The sequence below is a fragment of the Oncorhynchus mykiss genome, chromosome 24 (assembly GCF_057628025.1).
Source record: "Oncorhynchus mykiss isolate SJ-2025 chromosome 24, ASM5762802v1, whole genome shotgun sequence".
NCBI lineage: Eukaryota > Metazoa > Chordata > Actinopteri > Salmoniformes > Salmonidae > Oncorhynchus > Oncorhynchus mykiss.
This window is the reverse complement of record NC_143045.1, coordinates 44,067,501-44,092,327: the sequence shown is the minus strand read 5'-3', so window position 1 is coordinate 44,092,327 and position 24,827 is coordinate 44,067,501. Positions and strand designations below refer to the sequence as shown.

Sequence of the window (24,827 nt, the reverse complement as noted above, 5' to 3'; positions counted from 1 at the left end):
ATCTGTACACAGCCCATCTGTACACAGCCCATCTGTACACAGCCCATCTGTACACAGTCCATCTGTACACAGCCCATCTGTAAACAGCCCATCTGTAAACAGCCCATCTGTAAACATCCCATCTGTACACAGCCCATCTGTACACAGCCCATCTGTACACAGCCCATCTGTAAACAGCCCATCTGTAAACAGCCCATCTGTACACAGCCCATCTGTAAACAGCCCATCTGTAAACAGCCCATCTGTAAACAGCCCATCTGTAAACAGCCCATCCGTACACAGCCCATCCGTACACAGCCCATCTGTACACAGCCCATCTGTACATAGCCAATCTGTAAATAGCCCATCCAACTACCTTATCCCCATATTGTTATGTATTTATGTTGCTCCTTTGCACCCCAGTATCTCTACTTGTACAATGATCTTCTGCACATCTACCAACCGTGTTTAATTTAACATACTGCAATAATTTCACCACTACGGCCTATTTATTGCCTCACCTCCCTTATCTTACCTCATTTGCACTCACTGTATATATACTTTCTCTATTGTGTTATTGACTATGTTTGTTTATTCCATGTGTAACTCTGTTGTTGTTTGTGTCGAACTGCTTTGCTTTATCTTGGCCAGGTCACAGTTGTTAATGAGAACTACCTGGTTAAATAAAGGTGATCTGGTCTACCTGGTTAAATAAAGGTGATCTGGTCTACCTGGTTAAATAAAGGTGATCTGGTCTACCTGGTTAAATAAAGGTGATCTGGTCTACCTGGTTAAATAAATGTGATCTGGTCTACCTGGTTAAATAAAGGTGATCTGGTCTACCTGGTTAAATAAAGGTGATCTGGTCTACCTGGTTAAATAAAGGTGATCTGGTCTACCTGGTTAAATAAAGGAGATCTGGTCTACCTGGTTAAATAAAGGTGATCTGGTCTACCTGGTTAAATAAAGGTGATCTGGTCTACCTGGTTAAATAAATGTGATCTGGTCTACCTGGTTAAATAAAGGTGATCTGGTCTACCTGGTTAAATAAAGGTGATCTGGTCTACCTGGTTAAATAAAGGTGATCTGGTCTACCTGGTTAAATAAAGGAGATCTGGTCTACCTGGTTAAATAAAGGTGATCTGGCCTACCTGGTTAAATAAAGGTGATCTGGTCTACCTGGTTAAATAAAGGTGATCTGGCCTACCTGGTTAAATAAAGGTGATCTGGTCTACCTGTTTAAATAAAGGTGATCTGGCCTACCTGTTTAAATAAAGGTGATCTGGCCTACCTGTTTAAATAAAGGTGATCTGGTCTACCTGGTTAAATAAAGGTGATCTGGCCTACCTGGTTAAATAAAGCTGATCTGGTCTACCTGGTTAAATAAAGGTGATCTGGTCTACCTGGTTAAATAAAGGTGATCTGGTCTACCTGGTTAAATAAAGGTGATCTGGTCTACCTGGTTAAATAAAGGTGATCTGGTCTACCTGGTTAAATAAAGGTGATCTGGTCTACCTGGTTAAATAAAGGTGATCTGGCCTACCTGGTTAAATAAAGGTGATCTGGTCTACCTGGTTAAATAAAGGTGATCTGGTCTACCTGGTTAAATAAAGGTGATCTGGTCTACCTGGTTAAATAAAGGTGATCTGGTCTACCTGGTTAAATAAAGGTGATCTGGTCTACCTGGTTAAATAAAGGAGATCTGGTCTACCTGGTTAAATAAAGGTGATCTGGCCTACCTGGTTAAATAAAGGTGATCTGGTCTACCTGGTTAAATAAAGGTGATCTGGCCTACCTGGTTAAATAAAGGTGATCTGGTCTACCTGTTTAAATAAAGGTGATCTGGCCTACCTGTTTAAATAAAGGTGATCTGGTCTACCTGGTTAAATAAAGGTGATCTGGTCTACCTGGTTAAATAAAGGTGATCTGGCCTACCTGGTTAAATAAAGCTGATCTGGCCTACCTGGTTAAATAAAGGTGATCTGGCCTACCTGGTTAAATAAAGGTGATCTGGTCTACCTGGTTAAATAAAGGTGATCTGGTCTACCTGGTTAAATAAAGGTGATCTGGTCTACCTGGTTAAATAAAGGTGATCTGGTCTACCTGGTTAAATAAAGGTGATCTGGCCTACCTGGTTAAATAAAGGTGATCTGGTCTACCTGGTTAAATAAAGGTGATCTGGTCTACCTGGTTAAATAAAGGTGATCTGGTCTACCTGGTTAAATAAAGGTGATCTGGCCTACCTGGTTAAATAAAGGTGATCTGGTCTACCTGGTTAAATAAAGGTGATCTGGTCTACCTGGTTAAATAAAGGTGATCTGGTCTACCTGGTTAAATAAAGGTGATCTGGTCTACCTGGTTAAATAAAGGTGATCTGGCCTACCTGGTTAAATAAAGGTGATCTGGTCTACCTGGTTAAATAAAGGTGATCTGGTCTACCTGGTTAAATAAAGGTGATCTGGTCTACCTGGTTAAATAAAGGTGATCTGGCCTACCTGGTTAAATAAAGGTGATCTGGTCTACCTGGTTAAATAAAGGTGATCTGGTCTACCTGGTTAAATAAAGGTGATCTGGTCTACCTGGTTAAATAAATGTGATCTGGCCTACCTGGTTAAATAAAGGTGATCTGGTCTACCTGGTTAAATAAAGGTGATCTGGTCTACCTGGTTAAATAAAGGTGATCTGGTCTACCTGATTAAATAAAGGTGATCTGGTCTACCTGGTTAAATAAAGGTGATCTGGTCTACCTGGTTAAATAAAGGTGATCTGGTCTACCTGGTTAAATAAAGGTGATCTGGCCTACCTGGTTAAATAAAGGTGATCTGGTCTACCTGGTTAAATAAAGGTGATCTGGTCTACCTGGTTAAATAAAGGTGATCTGGCCTACCTGGTTAAATAAAGGTGATCTGGTCTACCTGGTTAAATAAAGGTGATCTGGTCTACCTGGTTAAATAAAGGTGATCTGGTCTACCTGGTTAAATAAATGTGATCTGGCCTACCTGGTTAAATAAAGGTGATCTGGTCTACCTGGTTAAATAAAGGTGATCTGGTCTACCTGGTTAAATAAAGGTGATCTGGTCTACCTGATTAAATAAAGGTGATCTGGTCTACCTGGTTAAATAAAGGTGATCTGGTCTACCTGGTTAAATAAAGGTGATCTGGTCTACCTGGTTAAATAAAGGTGATCTGGCCTACCTGGTTAAATAAAGGTGATCTGGTCTACCTGGTTAAATAAAGGTGATCTGGTCTACCTGGTTAAATAAAGGTGATCTGGTCTACCTGGTTAAATAAAGGTGATCTGGTCTACCTGGTTAAATAAAGGTGATCTGGTCTACCTGGTTAAATAAAGGTGATCTGGTCTACCTGGTTAAATAAAGGTGATCTGGTCTACCTGGTTAAATAAAGGTGAAATATCTGTTTTTACTTGATAATCGAAGGGAGCACATCCACAGGTCTTACCCAGCTCCACTGCTGTGGCAGGCAGCTACATTAAACCAATTATAGAAAATCCTCTCAGATGTTTTAGGTGGAAAAGTCCACATTTCCTCAGCTTTCAATAAAAGCACTCATTTGTCCACATTTCAACAGATTTCTGAATCGTGAATTCACTGACAACGGAGCAGAGTCCTGCACCCAGCAACGTCACGAGTCACGGGACCCATTTCAGTACAACACTACAGAGAGAGAGGAGGGCCAATTCCACCAAACTACTTTAAATGTATGGCATCACTTGGGAGTTTCTGGATTTTGAGTAAACTTATTTTAAAACTGTATAAAACAAAACACATTTTTCCAATCTGGGCAGTGAACTCAATAGCAGCGTATTTCAGATGATATCAAGGCATTAGAATGTACCAGAAGACACCAAAATAGAGCTGGTTAGGCAAAATATTCTTAGCCTCGGCCCAGGGGATCACGGCTGGCAACTTTCTCTATTTGGCTGGCTATTCTATGTGTGCGCGTGGGGGGTACAGTAGGCTACTTCTTGGGTTTATGGCACTGACTAACAGAATACGAGAGCGACAGAGAGAGCGACAGAGAGAGGGGGGACAGAGAGGTGGACAGAGAGAGGGAGAGAGAGAGAGAGAGAGAGAGAGAGAGGGGACAGAGGGACAGAGAGGTGGACAGAGAGAGGGGGAGAAAGAGAGAGGGGAAAAGAGGGAAAGAGAGAGAGAGGGAAAGAGAGAGAGAGAGAGAGAAAGAGAGAGAGAGGGAGAGAGAGAGAGAGGGAAAGAGAGCGAGAGAGGGAAAGAGAGAGAGAGAGAGGGAAAGAGAGAGAGAGAGGGAAAGAGAGGGAAAAAGACTTTATGAGTCGGTTTAGGATGTCTCTTTCTCACCCTCCCTTTCTGTCTCTCTCTCCCCCAGGTTTTCCCTCCTCTCGGGACCAGGAAGAGAAGAGACTCTCTGGGTTCAGTTTGCTGGGAGGGTCTTGGGTTGTATTTCTTCCAACACAGTCTGGGAACAGAGCCAACTAGACTAGAGCAAGAAGGAAAAATAACAAACAGCAGCCACAGTACAGACAGTAGGGAGACCATTCTAAATAGAAGTGGGGAAAAGAGAGAGGGAAAGAGGCCCTTCTGTGAGTAAGAACTAAACTGCATTCACATTAGCAAAAGCCAAAAAGGAGGAGTGAGAATGAGAGAAGAGGGAGAAGAGAGAAGAGGGAGAAGAGAGAAGAGGAGAGGGAGAAGAGAGAAGATGAGAGGGAGAAGAGAGAAGAGGAGAGGGAGAAGAGAGAAGAGGAGAGGGAGAAGAGAGAAGAGGGAGAAGAGAAGAGAGGAGAGGGAGAAGAGAAGAGAGGAGAGGGAGAAGAGAAGAGAGGGAGAAGAGAAGAGGAGAAGAGAGGAGAGGGAGAAGAGAAGAGAGGGAGGAGAGAAGAGAGGGAGGAGAGGGAGAAGAGAAGAGAGGGAGGAGAGGGAGAAGAGAAGAGAGGGAGGAGAGGGAGAAGAGAAGTGAGGGAGGAGAGGGAGAAGAGAGAAGAGGGAGAAGGAGAAGAGAGAAGAGGGAGAAGAGAAGAGAGGGAGAAGAGAAGAGGAGAAGAGAGGAGAGGGAGAAGAGAAGAGAGGGAGGAGAGGGAGAAGAGAGGGAGGAGAGGGAGAAGAGAAGAGAGGGAGGAGAGGGAGAAGAGAGAAGAGGGAGAAGGAGAACAGAGAAGAGGGAGAAGGAGAAGAGAGAAGAGAGAAGAGGGAGAAGAGAGAAGAGAGAAGAGGGAGAAGAGAAGAGAGAAGAGGGAGAAGAGAAGAGAGGAGAGGGAGAAGAGAAGAGAGGAGAGGGAGAAGAGAAGAGAGGAGAGGGAGAAGAGAAGAGAGGAGAGGGAGAAGAGGAGAGGGAGAAGAGAGGGAAGAGAAGAGATGAGAGGGAGAAGAGGGAAGAGGGAGAAGAGAAGAGAGAAGAGGGAGAAGAGAGAAGAAGGAGGGGAGAAGAGAAGAGAGGAGAGGGAGAAGAGGGAAGAGGAGAGGGAGAAGAGAGGGAAGAGAAGAGAGGAGGGGGAGAAGAGAGGGAAGAGAAGAGAGGAGAGGGAGAAGAGAGAAGAGGGAGAAGAGAAGAGAGGAGAGGAGAGGGAGAAGAGGGAGAAGAGAGGGAAGAGGAGAGGAGGGGTAGAAGAGAGAAGAGGGAGAAGGAGAGGGAAGAGAAGAGAGGAGAGTGAGAAGAGAGAAGAGGGAGAAGAGGAGAAGAGAGGAGAGGGAGAAGAGAGGGAGAAGAGGAGAGGGAGAAGAGAGAAGAGGGAGAAGGAGAAGAGAGAAGAGAAGAGAGAAGAGGGAGAAGAGGGAAGAGGAGAGGGAGAAGAGAGAAGCGGGAGAAGAGAAGAGAGAAGAGAGAAGAGGGAGAAGAGAAGAGAGAAGAGAGAAGAGGGAGAAGAGAAGAGAGAAGAGGGAGAAGAGAAGAGAGGAGAGGGAGAAGAGAAAAGAGGAGAGGGAGAAGAGGGAAGAGGAGAGGGAGAAGAGGGAAGAGGAGAGGGAGAAGAGAGGGAAGAGAAGAGATGAGAGGGAGAAGAGGGAAGAGGGAAGAGGGAGAAGAGAAGAGAGAAGAGGGAGAAGAGAGAAGAGGGAGGGGAGAATAGAAGAGAAGAGAGGAGAGGGAGAAGAGGGAAGAGGAGAGGGAGAAGAGAGGGAAGAGGAGAGGGGGAAGAGAAGAGAGGAGGGGGAGAAGAGAGGGAAGAGAAGAGAGGAGAGGGAGAAGAGAGAAGAGAGGAGAGGAGAGGGAGAAGAGGGAGAAGAGAGGGAAGAGGAGAGGAGAGGTAGAAGAGAGAAGAGGGAGAAGGAGAGGGAAGAGAAGAGAGGAGAGGGAGAAGAGAGGGAAGAGAAGAGAGGAGAGGAGAGGGAGAAGAGGGAGAAGAGAGGGAAGAGGAGAGGAGGGGTAGAAGAGAGAAGAGGGAGAAGGAGAGGGAAGAGAAGAGAGGAGAGTGAGAAGAGAGAAGAGGGAGAAGAGGAGAAGAGAGGAGAGGGAGAAGAGAGGGAGAAGAGGAGAGGGAGAAGAGAGAAGAGGGAGAAGGAGAAGAGAGAAGAGAAGAGAGAAGAGGGAGAAGAGGGAAGAGGAGAGGGAGAAGAGAGAAGCGGGAGAAGAGAAGAGAGAAGAGAGAAGAGGGAGAAGAGAAGAGAGAAGAGAGAAGAGGGAGAAGAGAAGAGAGAAGAGGGAGAAGAGAAGAGAGGAGAGGGAGAAGAGAAAAGAGGAGAGGGAGAAGAGGGAAGAGGAGAGGGAGAAGAGGGAAGAGGAGAGGGAGAAGAGAGGGAAGAGAAGAGATGAGAGGGAGAAGAGGGAAGAGGGAAGAGGGAGAAGAGAAGAGAGAAGAGGGAGAAGAGAGAAGAGGGAGGGGAGAATAGAAGAGAAGAGAGGAGAGGGAGAAGAGGGAAGAGGAGAGGGAGAAGAGAGGGAAGAGGAGAGGGGGAAGAGAAGAGAGGAGGGGGAGAAGAGAGGGAAGAGAAGAGAGGAGAGGGAGAAGAGAGAAGAGAGGAGAGGAGAGGGAGAAGAGGGAGAAGAGAGGGAAGAGGAGAGGAGAGGTAGAAGAGAGAAGAGGGAGAAGGAGAGGGAAGAGAAGAGAGGAGAGGAGAGGGAGAAGAGAGGGAAGAGAAGAGAGGAGAGAGAGAAGAGAGAAGAGGGAGAAGAGAATAGAGAAGAGGGAGAAGAGAATAGAGGGAGAAGAGAAGAGAGGGAGAAGAGAGGGAAGAGAAGAGAGGAGGGGGAGAAGAGAGGGAAGAGAAGAGAGGGAGAAGACAGGAGAGGGAGAAGACAGGAGAGGGAGAGAAATGGTGAATGTGGTGTGGCATAGGATGGCGTGTAACCTACAGAACTAGGGGTGCAAAATTCAGGTAACTTTCCCAAATGACCAAGGTTTTCCAGATAACCAGGTTGGAAGCTTTCAGGAGGGAATAGGCAGAAAATGTGTAATCGTCCTGCCAGGATTTCTGGAAAACCTGGGAAATGTTGCAACCCTACACAGAACCATGGTGTGGAATGATGCGAAGGGCAGGCTAATCTAGGTTTCTCTGGGAAGTGAACAGAATCGCGGATGTTATAACACCTTGACAGGATTAGTTCTGTTTTTTAAATTATTGAATGGAGCCGCATATTGGACCTTGTGGTTTTGTCTCAACTTCAAAAGGCCAAGTTAACTCCTAAAGTAAAACTAACCTGATAGGTGCTCCTAAAGTAAAACTACCCTGATAGGTGCTCCTAAAGTAAAACTAAAAAGAGGCCTACCCTGATAGGTGCTCCTAAAGTAAAACTAAAAAGAGGCCTACCCTGATAGGTGCTCCTAAAGTAAAACTAACCTGATAGGTGCTCCTAAAGTAAAACTACCCTGATAGGTGCTCCTAAAGTAAAACTAACCTGATAGGTGCTCCTAAAGTAAAACTAACCTGATAGGTGCTCCTAAAGTAAAACTAAAAGAGGCCTACCCTGATAGGTGCTCCTAAAGTAAAACTAACCCTGATAGGTGCTCCTAAAGTAAAACTAAAAAGAGGCCTACCCTGATAGGTGCTCCTAAAGTAAAACTAAAAAGAGGCCTACCCTGATAGGTGCTCCTAAAGTAAAACTAACCTGATAGGTGCTCCTAAAGTAAAACTAACCTGATAGGTGCTCCTAAAGTAAAACTAACCTGATAGGTGCTCCTAAAGTAAAACTAAAAGAGGCCTACCCTGATAGGTGCTCCTAAAGTAAAACTAAAAGAGGCCTACCCTGATAGGTGCTCCTAAAGTAAAACTAAAAGAGGCCTACCCTGATAGGTGCTCCTAAAGTAAAACTAAAAAGAGGCCTACCCTGATAGGTGCTCCAAAAGTAAAACTAAAAAGAGGCCTACCCTGATAGGTGCTCCTAAAGTAAAACTAAAAAGAGGCCTACCCTGATAGGTGCTCCTAAAGTAAAACTAAAAAGAGGCCTACCCTGATAGGTGCTCCTAAAGTAAAACTACCCTGATAGGTGCTCCTAAAGTAAAACTAAAAAGAGGCCTACCCTGATAGGTGCTCCTAAAGTAAAACTAAAAGAGGCCTACCCTGATAGGTGCTCCTAAAGTAAAACTAAAAGAGGCCTACCCTGATAGGTGCTCCTAAAGTAAAATTAACCTGATAGGTGCTCCTAAAGTAAAACTAACCTGATAGGTGCTCCTAAAGTAAAACTACCCTGATAGGTGCTCCTAAAGTAAAACTACCCTGATAGGTGCTCCTAAAGTAAAACTACCCTGATAGGTGCTCCTAAAGTAAAACTAACCTGATAGGTGCTCCTAAAGTAAAACTACCCTGATAGGTGCTCCTAAAGTAAAACTACCCTGATAGGTGCTCCTAAAGTAAAACTAACCTGATAGGTGCTCCTAAAGTAAAACTAAAAGAGGCCTACCCTGATAGGTGCTCCTAAAGTAAAACTAAAAGAGGCCTACCCTGATAGGTGCTCCTAAAGTAAAACTACCCTGATAGGTGCTCCTAAAGTAAAACTAACCTGATAGGTGCTCCTAAAGTAAAACTAAAAGAGGCCTACCCTGAGAGGTGCTCCTAAAGTAAAACTAAAAGAGGCCTACCCTGATAGGTGCTCCTAAAGTAAAACTAAAAGAGGCCTACCCTGATAGGTGCTCCTAAAGTAAAACTACCCTGATAGGTGCTCCTAAAGTAAAACTAACCTGATAGGTGCTCCTAAAGTAAAACTAAAAGAGGCCTACCCTGATAGGTGCTCCTAAAGTAAAACTAAAAGAGGCCTACCCTGATAGGTGCTCCTAAAGTAAAACTAACCTGATAGGTGCTCCTAAAGTAAAACTAAAAGAGGCCTACCCTGATAGGTGCTCCAAAAGTAAAATTAACCTGATAGGTGCTCCTAAAGTAAAACTAAAAGAGGCCTACCCTGATAGGTGCTCCTAAAGTAAAACTAACCTGATAGGTGCTCCTAAAGTAAAACTAACCTGATAGGTGCTCCTAAAGTAAAACTAACCTGATAGGTGCTCCTAAAGTAAAACTAAAAGAGGCTTACCCTGATAGGTGCTCCTAAAGTAAAACTAAAAGAGGCCTACCCTGATAGGTGCTCCTAAAGTAAAACTAAAAGAGGCCTACCCTGATAGGTGCTCCTAAAGTAAAACTAACCTGATAGGTGCTCCTAAATTAAAACTAACCTGATAGGTGCTCCTAAAGTAAAACTAAAAGAGGCCTACCCTGATAGGTGCTCCTAAAGTAAAACTAACCTGATAGGTGCTCCTAAAGTAAAACTAACCTGATAGGTGCTCCTAAAGTAAAACTAAAAGAGGCCTACCCTGATAGATGCTCCTAAAGTAAAACTAACCTGATAGGTGCTCCTAAAGCAAAACTAAAAAGAGGCCTACCCTGATAGGCGAATATGTGTTTACATACAGCAAGTCCTTCTGAGTTCATAACAACCCTGTTTACTGTAGATGAAGGCCTTGCCTATAGATCCAAGTCTGCTCTTACAACCATGTACTGTGGTGTCTCCTCTCCCTCTGCCTTCTCAATATCACATTATTCTTTCATAGCTTCACCTTGACTGTGCTGCTTGTAACTCATCCCAACGCCAGTCTCAGATCACCTTGCCAGATAAGCAACACTTTGTCAGCAACAACATACCAAGGGTGCGTCCCAATAATCTCTCCTGTCTCCTGAAGTGTAAACTTGTTCACTAATTCCCACAAACCTAAAAGCATTGGATTGGTCTTCCCACAAACCTAAAAGCATTTGATTGGTCTTCCCACAAACCTAAAAGCATTGGATTGGTCTTCCCACAAACCTAAAAGCACTGGATTGGTCTTCCCACAAACCTAAAAGCATTGGATTGGTCTTCCCACAAACCTAAAAGCATTGGATTGGTCTTCCCACAAACCTAAAAGCATTGGAGGGTTTCCACCTTATTGTTATACCAGTCAGTCAAGAGAAGTGAACAATTAGACACTGAGAGAAAAAATATTATTGGGACACACAACAAATCTGCCGTGCTTGGAGGGAGGGAGACTGTGTCGGCATGCTACTAGTAGCTACTTCACAGTACAAAACTCCTGTTCATCCGTTTATTCAAATCATCTTATTCTCTGTCGGTTCCTTCTGTCTTCCCTTTACAGTGGACTGGCCACGCCTGGTTTCTCTGTAGGTTCCTTCTGTCTAACCTAATCCTGTTCCCTTTACAGTGGACTGGCCACGCCTGGTTTCTCTGTAGGTTCCTTCTGTCTAACCTAATCCTGTTCCCTTTACAGTGGACTGGCCACGCCTGGTTTCTCTGTAGGTTCCTTCTGTCTAACCTAATCCTGTTCCCTTTACAGTGGACTGGCCACGCCTGGTTTCTCTGTAGGTTCCTTCTGTCTAACCTAATCCTGTTCCCTTTACAGTGGACTGGCCACGCCTGGTTTCTCTGTAGGTTCCTTCTGTCTAACCTAATCTTGTTCCCTTTACAGTGGACTGGCCACGCCTGGTTTCTCTGTAGGTTCCTTCTGTCTAACCTAATCCTGTTCCCTTTACAGTGAACTGGCCACGCCTGGTTTCTCTGTAGGTTCCTTCTGTCTAACCTAATCCTGTTCCCTTTACAGTGAACTGGCCATGCCTGGTTTCTCTGTAGGTTCCTTCTGTCTAATCCTGTTCCCTTTACAGTGAACTGGCCATGCCTGGTTTCTCTGTAGGTTCCTTCTGTCTAACCTAATCCTGTTCCCTTTACAGTGGACTGGCCACGCCTGGTTTCTCTGTAGGTTCCATCTAATAGGTTCCACACATCAGTAGGATTGTCAAACATTTACTTACCAAGAGTACTTAGCACCTCTAAACAGAGTCTCTCTTTTCTGTTGACACCGCAGAGACTTTTATCTCCCTCACCAACTTTAAACATCAGCTATCTGAGCAGCTAACCGATCGCTGCAGCTGTACATAGTCTATCGGTAAATAGCCCACCCATTTTTACCTACCTCATCCCCATACTGTTTTTATTTATTTACTTTTCTGCTCTTTTACACACCAGTATATGTACATGACCATCTGACCATCTGATCATTTATCACTCCAGTGTTAATCTGCAAAATTGTAATTATTCGCCTACCTCCTCATGCCTTTTGCACACAATGTATATAGACTCTCTTTTTTTTCTACTGTGTTATTGACTTGTTTATTGTTTACTCCATGTGTAACTCTGTGTTGTCTGTTCACACTGCTATTGCTTTATCTTGGCCAGGTCGCAGTTGTAAATGAGAACTTGTTCTCAACTAGCCTACCTGGTTAAATAAAGGTGAAATAAAATAAAATAAATAAGCCGTCAGTTTTTGAAGCCGTCAGTGTAGTTAAAAATACCCCTAACTAGAAGGTGGTAGTAGCGTTGCATTCTTAAGACTGGTTTGGCAATGCTAGTCCCTGTGTATTTTGCTCTGTAGGTATCCAATGTTTGCTAACTAGCTAGCTGCGCTAATGTTGCTATTGTTGTAGAAAACCCATGTTGCTACATGCCAGATGGCCAGCTAGCAAGAATACAGTTTCTTTTAAATGAAATGTACTGTCCATAATCCCATACTGCCAGTGTCAGCCAGTTTGTTTTTAGCTAGCTAGTTAACGTTAGCATGTCATTCGATAGCTAGAACAAAATATTTGTTCCTTTTTGTTGTCACTCCTGTCGGCTCCTCCCACGTGAAGGTCCGTGCGCTCCGATTGGCTCTAAGTCAAGTTGTCACTCCTGTCGGCTCCCCCCACGTGGAGGTCCGTGCGCTCCGATTGGCTCTAAGTCAAGTTGTCACTCCTGTCGGCTCCCCCCACGTGGAGGTCCGTGCGCTCCGATTGGCTCTAAGTCAAGTTGTCACTCCTGTCGGCTCCCCCCACGTGGAGGTCCGTGCGCTCCGATTGGCTCTAAGTCAAGTTGTCACTCCTGTCGGCTCCCCCCACGTGGAGGTCCGTGCGCTCCGATTGGCTCTAAGTCAAGTTGTCACTCCTGTCGGCTCCCCCCACGTGGAGGTCCGTGCGCTCCAATTGGCTCTAAGTCAAGTTGTCACTCCTGTCGGCTCCCCCCACGTGGAGGTCCGTGCGCTCCGATTCGCTCTAAGTCAAGTTGTCACTCCTGTCGGCTCCCCCCACGTGGAGGTTCGTGCGCTCCGATTGGCTCTAAGTCAAGTTGTCACTCCTGTCGGCTCCCCCCACGTGGAGGTCCGTGCGCTCCGATTGGCTCTAAGTCAAGTTGTCACTCCTGTCGGCTCCCCCCACGTGGAGGTCCGTGCGCTCCGATTGGCTCTAAGTCAAGTTGTCACTCCTGTCGGCTCCCCCCACGTGGAGGTTCGTGCGCTCCGATTGGCTCTAAGTCAAGTTGTCACTCCTGTCGGCTCCCCCCACGTGGAGGTTTGTGCGCTCCGATTGGCTCTAAGTCAAGTTGTCACTCCTGTCGGCTCCCCCCACGTGGAGGTTTGTGCGCTCCGATTGGCTCTAAGTCAAGTTGTCACTCCTGTCGGCTCCCCCCACGTGGAGGTTTGTGCGCTCCGATTGGCTCTAAGTCAAGTTGTCACTCCTGTCGGCTCCCCCCACGTGGAGGTCCGTGCGCTCCGATTGGCTCTAAGTCAAGTTGTCACTCCTGTCGGCTCCCCCCACGTGGAGGTTCGTGCGCTCCGATTGGCTCTAAGTCAAGTTGTCACTCCTGTCGGCTCCCCCCACGTGGAGGTCCGTGCGCTCCGATTGGCTCTAAGTCAAGTTGTCACTCCTGTCGGCTCCCCCCACGTGGAGGTCCGTGCGCTCCGATTGGCTCTAAGTCAAGTTGTCCGCCACTGAGGAGCAAGTAGAAACCGCAGGCTCGTCTTTTGTTCTAGCAAGAGAAGGAACATCCTCCTACTGTGATAAGTATCTATCGGCAGTCAGATTATCTGTGTGTTTTATGCCTCATGATCGTTTCCTATCCACTGTGCCTCTGTTTTTGCTTGCTCTTTATGGTCCAGGCCAGGTATCTGTAAAGCACTTTGTGACTCTTAGCACAACACAAAAAAAAAGTGGCTTTATAAAATACATTTGATTGAATTCTATGGATTAGATAGGGATCCTCAAGAGGACAACTCAGTTCGACACGACGTGGGTTAGCGAGGCTATTTTAAAAATGACAAAAGGTGCGCGCTGGGTCTGCTTTGCCTGCTCTATAGCCCTCAAAGACAATTCAGATCAGGTTACAGGCTACGTCCGGCTAAATATAGGTCTAGGATATCGCACTGCACAGACCGAGTGACGGGAAAGACTGCTACAGGACCACAGGACCACAGTGCAGCCGCCTGCTATCACACCATACTTAACAACGTCTCCTTTTTTAGGCTGAATATGGACAAAACTGACTGGGTCAGTGTTCACAACAAAGACTGGGGGGGGGGGGAGGGACACACCAATGCACTTGACTAGCCACATATGATGTGTCCCAAATCACACCACATTTACTGTAGTGCTGAGCACTACTTTGTTATTACTACATAGTACCGATGTTACTACGATATTACATCTGTATTAGCCATGCCAGTCAACACTAGTTAGTAGTTAACATTACACCTGTATTAGCCATGCCAGTCAACACTAGTTAGTAGTTAACATTACACCTGTGTTAGCCATGCCAGTCAACACTAGTTAGTAGTTAACATTACACCTGTGTTAGCCATGCCAGTCAACACTAGTTAGTAGTTAACATTACACCTGTGTTAGCCATGCCAGTCAACACTAGTTAGTAGTTAACATTACACCTGTGTTAGCCATGCCAGTCAACACTAGTTAGTAGTTAACATTACACCTGTGTTAGCCATGCCAGTCAACACTAGTTAGTAGTTAACATTACACCTGTATTATGCCAGTCAACACTAGTTAGTAGTTAACATTACACCTGTATTATGCCAGTCAACACTAGTTAGTAGTTAACATTACACCTGTATTATGCCAGTCAACACTAGTTAGTAGTTAACATTACACCTGTGTTAGCCATGCCAGTCAACACTAGTTAGTAGTTAACATTACACCTGTGTTAGCCATGCCAGTCAACACTAGTTAGTAGTTAACATTACACCTGTGTTAGCCATGCCAGTCAACACTAGTTAGTAGTTAACGTTACACCTGTGTTATGCCAGTCAACACTAGTTAGTAGTTAACATTACACCTGTGTTAGCCATGCCAGTCAACACTAGTTAGTAGTTAACATTACACCTGTATTAGCCATGCCAGTCAACACTAGTTAGTAGTTAACATTACACCTGTATTATGCCAGTCAACACTAGTTAGTAGTTAACATTACACCTGTATTAGCCATGCCAGTCAACACTAGTTAGTAGTTAACATTACACCTGTATTAGCCATGCCAGTCAACACTAGTTAGTAGTTAACATTACACCTGTATTAGCCATGCCAGTCAACACTAGTTAGTAGTTAACATTACACCTGTGTTAGCCATGCCAGTCAACACTAGTTAGTAGTTAACATTACACCTGTGTTAGCCATGCCAGTCAACACTAGTTAGTAGTTAACATTACACCTGTATTAGCCATGCCAGTCAACACTAGTTAGTAGTTAACATTACACCTGTGTTAGCCATGCCAGTCAACACTAGTTAGTAGTTAACATTACACCTGTGTTAGCCATGCCAGTCAACACTAGTTAGTAGTTAACATTACACCTGTGTTAGCCATGCCAGTCAACACTAGTTAGTAGTTAACATTACACCTGTGTTAGCCATGCCAGTCAACACTAGTTAGTAGTTAACATTACACCTGTATTAGCCATGCCAGTCAACACTAGTTAGTAGTTAACATTACACCTGTGTTAGCCATGCCAGTCAACACTAGTTAGTAGTTAACATTACACCTGTGTTAGCTATGCCAGTCAACACTAGTTAGTAGTTAACATTACACCTGTGTTAGCCATGCCAGTCAACACTAGTTAGTAGTTAACATTACACCTGTATTAGCCATGCCAGTCAACACTAGTTAGTAGTTAACATTACACCTGTGTTAGCCATGCCAGTCAACACTAGTTAGTAGTTAACATTACACCTGTATTATGCCAGTCAACACTAGTTAGTAGTTAACATTACACCTGTGTTAGCCATGCCAGTCAACACTAGTTAGTAGTTAACATTACACCTGTGTTAGCCATGCCAGTCAACACTAGTTAGTAGTTAACATTACACCTGTATTATGCCAGTCAACACTAGTTAGTAGTTAACATTACACCTGTGTTAGACATGCCAGTCAACACTAGTTCGTAGTTAACATTACACCTGTATTAGCCATGCCAGTCAACACTAGTTAGTAGTTAACATTACACCTGTGTTAGACATGCCAGTCAACACTAGTTAGTAGTTAACATTACACCTGTGTTAGACATGCCAGTCAACACTAGTTAGTAGTTAACATTACACCTGTGTTAGCCATGCCAGTCAACACTAGTTAGTAGTTAACATTACACCTGTGTTAGCCATGCCAGTCAACACTAGTTAGTAGTTAACATTACACCTGTATTAGCCATGCCAGTCAACACTAGTTAGTAGTTAACATTACACCTGTATTAGCCATGCCAGTCAACACTAGTTAGTAGTTAACATTACACCTGTATTAGCCATGCCAGTCAACACTAGTTAGTAGTTAACGTTACACCTGTGTTAGCCATGCCAGTCAACACTAGTTATTAGTTAACATTACACCTGTATTAGCCATGCCAGTCAACACTAGTTAGTAGCTAACATTACACCTGTGTTAGCCATGCCAGTCAACACTAGTTAGTAGTTAACATTACACCTGTGTTAGCCATGCCAGTCAACACTAGTTAGTAGTTAACATTACACCTGTGTTAGCCATGCCAGTCAACACTAGTTAGTAGTTAACATTACACCTGTATTAGCCATGCCAGTCAACACTAGTTAGTAGTTAACATTACACCTGTGTTAGCCATGCCAGTCAACACTAGTTAGTAGTTAACATTACACCTGTGTTAGCAATGCCAGTCAACACTAGTTAGTAGTTAACATTACACCTGTGTTAGCCATGCCAGTCAACACTAGTTAGTAGTTAACATTACACCTGTTAGCCATGCCAGTCAACACTAGTTAGTAGTTAACATTACACCTGTTAGCCATGCCAGTCAACACTAGTTAGTAGTTAACATTACACCTGTATTAGCCATGCCAGTCAACACTAGTTAGTAGTTAACATTACACCTGTATTAGCCATGCCAGTCAACACTAGTTAGTAGTTAACATTACACCTGTGTTAGCCATGCCAGTCAACACTAGTTAGTAGTTAACATTACACCTGTGTTAGCCATGCCAGTCAACACTAGTTAGTAGTTAACATTACACCTGTTAGCCATGCCAGTCAACACTAGTTAGTAGTTAACATTACACCTGTTAGCCATGCCAGTCAACACTAGTTAGTAGTTAACATTACACCTGTATTAGCCATGCCAGTCAACACTAGTTAGTAGTTAACATTACACCTGTGTTAGCCATGCCAGTCAACACTAGTTAGTAGTTAACATTACACCTGTGTTAGCCATGCCAGTCAACACTAGTTAGTAGTTAACATTACACCTGTGTTAGCCATGCCAGTCAACACTAGTTAGTAGTTAACATTACACCTGTATTAGCCATGCCAGTCAACACTAGTTAGTAGTTAACATTACACCTGTGTTAGCCATGCCAGTCAACACTAGTTAGTAGTTAACATTACACCTGTTAGCCATGCCAGTCAACACTAGTTAGTAGTTAACATTACACCTGTTAGCCATGCCAGTCAACACTAGTTAGTAGTTAACATTACACCTGTATTAGCCATGCCAGTCAACACTAGTTAGTAGTTAACATTACACCTGTGTTAGCCATGCCAGTCAACACTAGTTAGTAGTTAACATTACACCTGTGTTAGCCATGCCAGTCAACACTAGTTAGTAGTTAACATTACACCTGTGTTAGCCATGCCAGTCAACACTAGTTAGTAGTTAACATTACACCTGTATTAGCCATGCCAGTCAACACTAGTTAGTAGTTAACATTACACCTGTGTTAGCCATGCCAGTCAACACTAGTTAGTAGTTAACATTACACCTGTGTTAGCCATGCCTGTCAACACTAGTTAGTTGATATTTACAGTGCCGGTTTATTCACTGTGTATTCCTTGTGTCACTATTTTTAATCATTATCTTTAAATTTGCATTGTTGGAAAATGACCTGTAATTAAGCATTAGTCTACACCTGTTGTTTACGAAGCATGTGACATAACATTAGTGACTGTTAATCCGGTTGGTAAGACGCATGCATATCACTGAGGCCATAATGAAAGAAAGGAAGTGTGACCATGCTGGTCATCTATGAACATTTGAACGTCTTGGCCATGTTCTGTTATAATCTCCATCCGGCACAGCCAGAAGAGGACTGGCCACTCTAGGTTTCTTCCTAGGTTTTGGCCTTTCTAGGGAGTTTTTCCTAGCCACTGTGCTTCTACACCTGCCTTGCTTGCTGTTTGGGGTTTTAGGTTGGGTTTCTCTACAGCACTTTGAGATATCAGCTGATGTAAGAAGGGCTTTATAAATACATTTGGTAGCATTTGGTAGCAAAGTATTAGTGAGAACTTGAAATCTCTGATCCCTGTCTGATGGGGAAAACGTTGTGGAGGAGTTTGGTCAATGCATTGTTCACCATCTAGTAGATATATCTTCAAGACCTCAGTCAGTCACTTCTTGCATGAACACTAAGACCTCAGTCAGTCACTTCTTGCATGAACACTAAGACCTCAGTCAGTCACTTCTTACATGACCACTAAGACCTCAGTCAGTCACTTCTTGTATGAACACTAAGACCTCAGTCAGTCACTTCTTGCATGAATACTAAGACCTCAGTCAGTCACTTCTTGTATGAACACTAAGACCTCAGTCAGTCACTTCTTGCATGACCACTAAGACCTCAGTCAGTCACTTCTTGTATGAACACTAAGACCTCAGTCAGTCACTTCTTACATGACCACTAAGACCTCAGTCAGTCACTTCTTACATGACCACTAAGACCTCAGTCAGTCACTTCTTGTATGAACACTAAGACCTCAGTCAGTCACTTCTTGCATGAACACACCAAAACATTAGTGAAGAGGGCACGACAACACTTTTCCCCCCTCGTGAGACTGAAAAGATTTGGCATGGGTCCTCAGATCCTCAGAAAGGGTCTACAGCGGCACCATCGTGACCGGTTGCATCATCGCCTGGTACGGCAACTGCTCGTAGTGCATACGGCCCAGTACATCACTGGGGCCAAGCTTCCTGCCATCCAGGACCTCTATACTAGGCAGTGTCTGAGGGAGGCCCCCAAAAAAAGTGTCAAAGACCCCAGTCACCCAAGTGATAGACTGTTCTCTCTGCTACCAGCACGGAGCACCAAGTCTAGGTCCAAAAGGCTTTCTTATTAACAGCTTCTACCCCCAAGCCATAAGACTCCTGAACAGCTAATCAAATGGCCACCCGGGCTCTTTACATTGACCCTTTACATTTGTTTTTACACTGCTGCTACTCACGGTTTATTATCTATGTATAGTCACTCTACCTTGACTAACCTGTACCCTGGACATTGACTCGGTACAGATACCCCCGTATAGAGCCTCGTTATTGTTATGTAAATGTGTTGTGTTACTTTTAGATTGATTTTATATATTTTTTAAAAACTTTAGTTTATTTAGTGAATATTTAATTTCAACTTCATTTATAGAACTGCATTGTTGGTTAAAGGCTTGTAAGTAAGCATTTCACAGTAAGGTCTACCTACACCTGTTGTATTCAGCATTTCACTGTAAGGTCTACCTACACCTGTTGTATTCAGCATTTCACAGTAAGGTCTACCTACACCTGTTGTATTCAGCATTTCACTGTAAGGTCTACTACACCTGTTGTATTCAGCATTTCACAGTAAGGTCTACTACACCTGTTGTATTCAGCATTTCACAGTAAGGTCTACTACACCTGTTGTATTCAGCATTTCACAGTAAGGTCTACTACACCTGTTGTATTCAGCATTTCACTGTGAGGTCTACTACACCTGTTGTATTCATCATTTTACTGTGAGGTCTACTACACCTGTTGTATTCAGCATTTCACTGTAAGGTCTACTACACCTGTTGTATTCAGCATTTCACTGTCTACACCTGTTGTATTCAGCATTTCACTGTAAGGTCTAATGCACCTGTTGTATTCAGCATTTCACTGTAAGGTCTACCTACAACTGTTGTATTCAGCATTTCACTGTAAGGTCTAACCTACACCTGTTGTATTCAGCATTTCACAGTAAGGTCTACCTACACCTGTTGTATTCAGCATTTCACTGTAAGGTCTACTACACCTGTTGTATTCAGCATTTCACAGTAAGGTCTACTACACCTGTTGTATTCAGCATTTCACTGTAAGGTCTACTACACCTGTTGTATTCAGCATTTCACTGTGAGGTCTACCTACACCTGTTGTATTCAGCATTTCACTGTAAGGTCTACTACACCTGTTGTATTCAGCATTTCACAGTAAGGTCTACTACACCTGTTGTATTCAGCATTTCACTGTAAGGTCTACTACACCTGTTGTATTCAGCATTTCACAGTAAGGTCTACTACACCTGTTGTATTCAGCATTTCACTGTGAGGTCTACTACACCTGTTGTATTCATCATTTTACTGTGAGGTCTACTACACCTGTTGTATTCAGCATTTCACTGTAAGGTCTACTACACCTGTTGTATTCAGCATTTCACAGTAAGGTCTACTACACCTGTTGTATTCAGCATTTCACAGTAAGGTCTACTACACCTGTTGTATTCAGCATTTCACAGTAAGGTCTACTACACCTGTTGTATTCAGCATTTCACTGTGAGGTCTACTACACCTGTTGTATTCAGCATTTCACTGTAAGGTCTACTACACCTGTTGCATTCAGCATTTTACTGTGAGGTCTACTACACCTGTTGTATTCAGCATTTCACTGTGAGGTCTACTACACCTGTTGTATTCAGCATTTCACTGTCTACACCTGTTGTATTCAGCATTTCACTGTAAGGTCTACTACACCTGTTGTATTCAGCATTTCACTGTGAGGTCTACTACACCTGTTGTATTCAGCATTTCACTGTGAGGTCTACTACACCTGTTGAATTCAGCATTTCACTGTAAGGTCTACTACACCTGTTGTATTCAGCATTTCACAGTAAGGTCTACTACACCTGTTGTATTCAGCATTTCACTGTGAGGTCTACTACACCTGTTGTATTCATCATTTTACTGTGAGGTCTACTACACCTGTTGTATTCAGCATTTCACTGTAAGGTCTACTACACCTGTTGTATTCAGCATTTCACAGTAAGGTCTACTACACCTGTTGTATTCAGCATTTCACAGTAAGGTCTACTACACCTGTTGTATTCAGCATTTCACAGTAAGGTCTACTACACCTGTTGTATTCAGCATTTCACTGTGAGGTCTACTACACCTGTTGTATTCAGCATTTCACTGTAAGGTCTACTACACCTGTTGCATTCAGCATTTTACTGTGAGGTCTACTACACCTGTTGTATTCAGCATTTCACTGTGAGGTCTACTACACCTGTTGTATTCAGCATTTCACTGTCTACACCTGTTGTATTCAGCATTTCACTGTAAGGTCTACTACACCTGTTGTATTCAGCATTTCACTGTGAGGTCTACTACACCTGTTGTATTCAGCATTTCACTGTGAGGTCTACTACACCTGTTGAATTCAGCATTTCACTGTGAGGTCTACTACACCTGTTGTATTCAGCATTTCACTGTAAGGTCTACTACACCTGTTGTATTCAGCATTTCACTGTAAGGTCTACTACACCTGTTGTATTCAGCATTTCACTGTAAGGTCTACTACACCTGTTGTATTCAGCATTTCACTGTGAGGTCTACTACACCTGTTGTATTCAGCATTTCACTGTAAGGTCTACTACACCTGTTGTATTCAGCATTTCACTGTGAGGTCTACTATACCTGTTGTATTCAGCATTTCACTGTAAGGTCTACTACACCTGTTGTATTCAGCATTTCACTGTGAGGTCTACTACACCTGTTGTATTCAGCATTTCACTGTGAGGTCTACTACACCTGTTGAATTCAGCATTTCACTGTAAGGTCTACTACACCTGTTGTATTCAGCATTTCACTGTGAGGTCTACCTACACCTGTTGTATTCAGGGCGCTTGTGACACCTTCTCCAAATTGACTACATACAGTCACTGAAGTTAAATGTAGCCAGGCTGAGAGGGCATAGTATACCCTGGTGTAGGCATGCTATGGACCTGGCCAAACTGCAGTTAGCTAACTACTTTTCACAGCTGATACTCACGTTAGGGCAAGTTAGCTGTATAAATATATTTGCCCCGAAATACATACATTAGTTATGTACCTAACGTTAGGTCATTCATACGTTAAAGACTTTAAAGTGTACTGCTCGTTTGATAATTAGTACTTGTATCAGGCTAAACCAGCTCGCCAAGAAATATTAACGTGTCCACCGACTGCTATTTGACGGTCCTCGGACATTGTAGCTAACTGAGTAGCCTAACTGTTAGCTAGCTTTAATAGTTTTCATTCTTGTTAAAAAGTCGTACATCTGTCTAGGAATGTAACGTTAGCGAACTAACGTTGTCCGGTTAATGGATCCACAAGCGTACATAAACATTAATCGTTATATAGTTAACTTTGTCTGGCTAGAGTTAATATGAATATATTATTGCTGGGCCTGAGTTCAACCTGAATGTTATTAACACAGTCACTGCGCTGTGCTATAGCTAGCCAGTTAGCATGTAGCAAGCTGTGCTATAGTTATAGCATGAAGCAAGCTGCGTTGTGCTATAGTTAGCCAGTTAGCATGTAGCAAACTGCGCTGTGCTATAGCTAGCCAGTTAGCATGTAGCAAACTGCGCTGTGCTATAGCTAGCCAGTTAGCATGTAGGAAGCTGCGCTGCGGTGTGCTATAGTTAACCAGTTAGCATGTAGCAAGATGCACTGTGATATAGTTAGCCAGTTAGCATGTAGCAAGCTGCGTTGTGCTGTGCTATAGTTAGCCAGTTAGCATGTAGCAAGCTGCGCTGTACTGTGCTATAGTTAGCCAGTTAGCATGTAGCAAGCTGCGTTGTGATGTGCTATAGTTAGCCAGTTAGCATGTAGCAAGCTGCGTTGTGCTGTGCTATAGTTAGCCAGTTAGCATGTAGCAAGCTAACGTTACCGTTGGTCTCGGTGCGATGGTGACAAAACACACATCCATCTATCTACACGTTAATCCATTTGTTGGAACTGGTTCGTAACTAGCTTGCTAGTTTAATTTGGTTTGGCGTGTGTTATTGCCTTGATATATATATCATGTCGAGGGTTAACAAAATGTTCCCTATAATGACTGCTAGGTAGTAATGTCATGACATCGTTCAAGAGGAAGATGTCGCTTTTCTTACCCCATTTTCGTTGGTATCTGAGGAGGCCGATGTGGTGTCAGGAGTGACGGCCAAACCGACATTTCCCCACCGAAGAGGCTGCAACCGCTTTGCTCCTTCTTTTCTTATTTTTTTAGCACTGCGCAAGGTTCCTCCCGGGTTTAAAAAACCGTAGCCGGTTCTGGTGCAATTGCAGGGTGTTTTTTTTTTCTCGACAACGGTGATAAAACCATACGAGGTTTTCACGTTTAGACTTTAGGGTTCAAAAACGGAGGACGCGTCCTCTCGAACAAACGGCAGATCATGACTCCGGTATCGGCGCTGTGGAAAGGCAGGACGTTGCATTTGTGTCCATAGCATTCACACACACATTACCAGCCACTGACTGACTGATGTGGCCACTCAGCACAGACATCCGTATAAAGCTGATATACCTAAATTAAACTGATCGAGACACTCAAACACACCTTGAAATCTTTCTCTCTTTTTTTGTATTGTTATTGGTATTTCTAATTATTACTAAGTTGGAAACACAGGTAATTTTAGGTTACTCAAAATATTGTTCTTTACAATTGAATGTCATATAGCATAATAGTCTCATAACAGTATAATAATGATATTCATAATCATAATTATATAGTAATAAGATTGTTATAACTACACATTATATTTGCTATTGTTTTGTTGATTATATTGCTGTTGTTGTTGTCATTCCTATTGTTGTACTAGTTTTACTGTTTGTGTGTTGATGTTTATATTGATGCTATCTGGCAAATGTACAGTACATTACCGCTGATCCTAAGAGTCAGTGACTTGTTGAAGGACAAAACAGCATCTTCCCACCTAAATGAATAGTGCCTTATTAGTAGTATAATGTGGTGCAACCACAGGAGGTTGGTGGCATCTTCATTGGTGGAGGAAGGGCTCATGAAAAGCCTGGAGCGGAGTAGTGTGGAATGGCATCAAATGCATCAAACACCTGGGTTCCATGTGTTTGATGCCATTCCATTCGCTTTGTTCCCGGCCATTATTATGAGTCGTCCTCCCCTCAGCAGCTTCCCGTGGGGGGCAACTGATATACCCTTTGATTCAGGGTGACCCATAATGGCACAGAGTTTGGTAGTATCTATAACCTCATTTCCCAGGTGAGGACAGAGGACTCCCTCTTGTGGTATACAATACATAATAACCCTAATTCTATAGAATTAGATACCCTTAAAGTTGAATACATAGGATCAGAACCCTTAAAGCTGAAAACATAGGATCAGAACCCTTAAAGCTGAAAACATAGGATCAGAACCCTTAAAGTTGAATACATAGGATCAGAACCCTTAAAACTGAAAACATAGGATCAGAACCCTTAAAACTGAATACATAGGATCAGAACCATTAAAGCTGAAAACATAGGATCAGAACCCTTAAAACTGAAAACATAGGATCAGAACCCTTAAAACTGAAAACATAGGATCAGAACCCTTAAAACTGAATACATAGGATCAGAACCATTAAAGCTGAAAACATAGGATCAGAACCCTTCAAGTTGAATATATAGGATCAGAACCCTTACAGCTGAATACATAGGATCAGAACCCTTACAGCTGAAAACATAGGATCAGAACCCTGAAAACTGAATACATAGGATCAGAACCCTTACAGCTGAATACATAGGATCAGAACCCTTACAGCTGAAAACATAGGATCAGAACCCTGAAAGCTGAATACATAGGATCAGAACCCTTACAGCTGAATACATAGGATCAGAACCCTTACAGCTGAATACATAGGATCAGAACCCATAAAGAGGAATACTGTGCATTCAGAAAGTATTCAGACCCCTTGACTTTCTCCACATTTTGTATTACATTTTAAAAAAAGAAATACCTTATTTACATAAGTTTTCAGACCTTTTGCTATGAAACATGAAAATACAGCTCAGGTGCTTCCTGTTTCCGTTGATCATCCTTGAGATGTTTCTACAACTTCAT

The 24,827-nt window shown here is 43.3% G+C and overlaps 1 protein-coding gene across 6 annotated transcripts in view; it reads right to left on the bottom strand.

Annotated features, from left to right (window-relative positions):
• The window catches only part of bcl9l (bcl9 like), a 105,082-nt gene extending 81,799 nt beyond the window's left edge, over positions 1-23,283 (bottom strand). For 2 of the 6 annotated variants that reach the window (XM_090219055.1, XM_090219057.1), the window contains exon 1: positions 22,864-23,206. The gene's annotated coding sequence lies outside the window, so the exon portion shown is untranslated. Of the gene's footprint in view, positions 1-22,863 lie in introns of all 6 variants that reach the window. The other 4 variants (XM_090219054.1, XM_090219052.1, XM_090219053.1 and 1 more) reach the window with 4 other exon arrangements.
• Between the last annotated feature and the right edge of the window lie 1,544 nt (positions 23,284-24,827).